Below are 4350 nucleotides of genomic sequence, written 5' to 3' on the forward strand. Positions count from 1 at the left end.
TTACAAACCTAAGCTGTTCTATGGTCATGTTTTACAGAATGAAACGTTTAACCACTTGATGTGCTGGATCTGGAAATCCTCTTGCACTATCAAGATCAAGGTTTTTGCATGGATGCTCATCATGGATAGACTCAACACTAAGGATATGGTTGATAGAAGGCACTGGCATATGGATGATGGTGTTACTTGCAGGCTATGCCCCCTTCAAGCGAGAGAAACCAGAGACCATCTCTTCTTCAACTGCAATTTCAGTGTCTGAGTTTGGAATTATTTGCAGATCGATTGGTCGGTTGGAACTTCAATGTCTGACCTAGTCATCCAGGCAAGGAGAAGTTTTGATAAGCCCTTTTTCAATGAAGTAGTATTTATTGCCTGCTGGAATATCTGGATAATCAGAAATGCCACAGTGCTCAGAGGAGAGAGGGCAAGTTTCAACAAATGGAGAGGAGCTTTCAAGCATGACATTACTCTGATGCAGCATCGAATCAAATCTGGATACAAGGATGAGCTACTCAAGTGGATCTCTTTTTTGCCACCTTAAGTTTTCACCTTTTATTTTCTTTTGTTTTTCTCCTCTCCTTTCGGTTACCTCTTGTAATCATGTTGTTGTAACTGTTGTCTGGCTTTAATAAAGTTTTGATATGCTGTGGGGGTTTTCCCCACAGTTCATAGTCAAAAAAAAAAGAAAATTAGCAAACGTCTCTTCCAAATCCTGGATGAGGGTGGATTTGTCCTTGGTCTTGACCACAGTGTCATCCATATAAGCCTCAATATTTCTGTGCAACTATGGTTCAAAACCAATCTGGACTACCCTTGCGAAAGTAGACCCGACACTTTTCAATCCAAAAGGCATGCGAACAAAGCAGTACATACCGCAAGGGGTGATGAAGGAGGTCTTCTTGAAAGGATCGAGAAGAGGTGTTTAAAGGGGGGGTTATTAGACCCTCAATAAGTAAAGGTAGTAGTTTTCAAGTTTTTCAAGTTGAGGTTGGAAATTGGCACAATTTCAAGCATTCACAATACATTCAAGCAAGCATGGCAAGAGTATATGAGAAGTGGAAAGTAAAGCATGCAACTTGCAAGAAAGTAAAGGGATGGGATTGGAGTGTGCAAACGCAATTGGAGACATGGAGATTTTTGGCGTGGTTCCGATAGGTGGTGCTATCGTACATCCATGTTGGTGGAGACTTCAACCCATGAAGGGTAACTATTGCGCGAGTCCATGGAGGGCTCCACCCAGGAATGGTCCACGAAGAAGCAACCTTGTCTATCCCACCATGGCCATTACCCACGAAGGACTTGCCTCACTTGGGTAGATCTTCATGAAGTAGGCGATCTCCTTGCCCTTACAAACTCCTTGGTTCAACTCCACAATCTTGACGGAGGCTCCCAAGTGAAACCTAACCAATCTAGGAGACACCACTCTCCAAAAGGTAATAGATGGTGTGTTGATGATGAACTCCTTGGTCTTATGCTTCAAATGATAGTCTCCCCAACACTCAATTCTCTCTCACAGATTTGGATATGGTTGAAAGATGATTTGAGTAGAAAGTAGCTTGGGGAAGGCTAGAGATCAAGATTCTTGTGGTTGGATTGGAATGTCTTGGTCTCAACACGCATGAGTAAGTGGTTCTCTCTCAGAAAATGAGTAGTTGAAGTGTAGGCACGTTCTGATGGCTCTATCTCAAATGGAGAAGGGGGTGGAGGGGTATATACAACCTCCACATAAAATCTAGCCTTTACACACAATCTTCCAAACTTGGTGGGACCGAATAGTGAAACTCAGTCACACCGATATGGTTTAAAATGTGAACGTTGGAGTTTTTGGTGGGACCGACAAGGTCAACTCAGTGAGACCGATGTGCTAGGGTTAGGACAAAAACTCATCTCGGTGAGACCGATTGCATGAACTCAGTGAAACCGGTTTCAGCAATAAGCAAACAAAGACTTGGTCAAGCAAACTCGATGGGACCGACTGCACATTTCGGTGAGACCGAAATAACTGCAATAGGTAATAGAGAGTTTGCAAGGCCATCTCAGTGAGACCAATATCCCATCGGTGAGACCGAACTGATTAGGGTTTCTGGCAGTGGCTATGTCAGGTGAACTCGGTGGCGCCAGATAGATCAAATCGGTGGGGCCGAGTTTGACTTTGGGTTTAGTACATATGTGGAAATGATAAAGTGGTTGAGGGCTTTGGATCATATCACTAAGCACTTTGAGCAAGCAAGCCATTAAGCAACACCTCACCCCCTTTTAATATTATTGGCTTTCCTATGGACTCAATGTGATCTTGGATCACTGAAATGAAAATGCAGAGTCTTGAGCCTTTGCCAATGTTTGTCCTTAGCATCTTGAAGGGGTTCCACATCATCTTGTCGTGCCACTCCAATGTTGAACTCATCTGAAATGTACTAGGTAGAAGTATTAGTCCAACAAGAGATATGTTGACATTAATTACCAAAATCACCCAGGGAGCACTTGTGCTTTCAATCTCCCCCTTTTTGGTAATTGATGACAACATACATCAAAGCTTTAGCTAAAGATATGAAGTATAACAAGTAAAGCTTTGGAAGAACATGCAACATGCATTAGATCCCCCTACATGTATGCAATCATGTGAAGATAGATTATAAGAGTATGTGAAAGCGCAAACATGACACAGCAAGTAATGAGTTACATGTATCTTGGCTATATGCATCAGAGCAAATGATGTGAAATGTAGAAAATATACCTGCATGTTCATGAGTTCTTCTTGCAATCAATATGTACATCAGCAAGAGGTCCTCATGCACATGAGTGTGATGCATATACTTACCTTGTGGTCTTAAGCTAACTTTGGAAGAGATGAACCTGAGAAAACAGGGTTAGATAACAGAGGAACATCTACTAAGCAGAGCAAGAACATGAAACCACAAAAGTACAAAGACTGGGATGATATGTAGTGAGTGAATACTTAGTACTCTAGTTGGATATTGACATGTCCCCAAGGATAAAGATATGCAATGAATTCCAAAGATCTTCTTCCCTTAGATGTCTTTCTCCCCCTGAATCTGACATTGGATAATGGGAGAAGACAGGGTAATAGAAAAATAGAGCAACTGAAAAGAATATGAAAAATAGAGCAAAAGTCACAAAGAAACATCATCTACTAACATGTCTTTCCCCTCTTAAAGACATGTGGCTTCTCTCCTCTTTGAATAGCAGGCATCTGCAAAAGCTATGATGTCTCTCTCTCCCATAGGGTCTCTTTTGCCCATAATATAAGCTTTGATGTGATCTCTCTCCCCCTTTGACATCAATTTCCAAGAAGGAATCTTCTAGAGCATAAGTCAAATAGGTTTGGTCCTTGAGTCACATGACAAAGAGCATGTAGAATGTGATGCAGGTAGAGGATAAGAATCATCGAGTGGAGCAGAATTAGAAATGCAGGATGCAAATGGCAAAATGTTCCCACGGTAGTGAAATCGGTAACACCGAGTCCTTTTCTTCGGTGACACTGAGTTGTTTCCGGTTTGGCCGAAAAGAAAGGATCGGTGAGCCCGAGTTCAACGCAGAGAAAGATTTTGTCATCTCAGCTCACTAGGCAAATAGGATCTCACAAAGATTTGTAGGGAATTAACTAAAGGATTTGCAATGAATTAAATGCAGGGAATGCAGAAAATAAAAGAGAAGAAATCTAGATGAAGTTTTTTTTGAAAGGGGAAACAAACATGCAAGAGACAAATGCAAGAACACAGAGAAACACTCGAGGACTTCATCTAGAATTGGTCAGCGACAAAGTCACCTATGTTAGAGTATATTGACTTAGGAGCCAAGTGAAGACACTTGATCATAGGTCATACTCATCGTTTAAGCTCAAAATGGGGTTGCCATATTTCGTTTAAGCATTTTGATGTATTCACATCTTGTTGAGTTGCCTTGAGCCATGTCTTGGGGTAAAGCTTATCTAAGATGGAATGACAGGTGGTGGTGTTGATCTTGATCATGTAGTTGAACTTGTGTAGGATGCTCAAGGTTGATGTAGTTCATCAAGAGTTGGGAGCACCGCTCGTAGTTTGAGTTCATCTTCCTACATGGGTTAGTTTTGCAAGGAAGAGCACTTGTGTATCCCAAATGACAATCATGGGCCAAACTAAGCGCTGGGTCCACAAAAGGCCCAACTAAAATATAGGCCGGTGTAAGTTGTGGGCCTGGCGCAAAGTGTGAAGGCCCCAATCGGTCGGGCCCAAGAAAGATGCAGGCTGGCCCAATTGTGGCCCGCTAAAAACCAGGCCCGTTAGAGGCGAATGTTTCGGCCCGGTCGACTACATCTGATTTTTTTCAGATAGCGAATGATGGCAGTAACTA

The sequence above is a fragment of the Triticum dicoccoides genome, chromosome 3B, assembly GCF_002162155.2.
Source record: "Triticum dicoccoides isolate Atlit2015 ecotype Zavitan chromosome 3B, WEW_v2.0, whole genome shotgun sequence".
In the NCBI taxonomy this organism is placed as follows: domain Eukaryota; kingdom Viridiplantae; phylum Streptophyta; class Magnoliopsida; order Poales; family Poaceae; genus Triticum; species Triticum dicoccoides.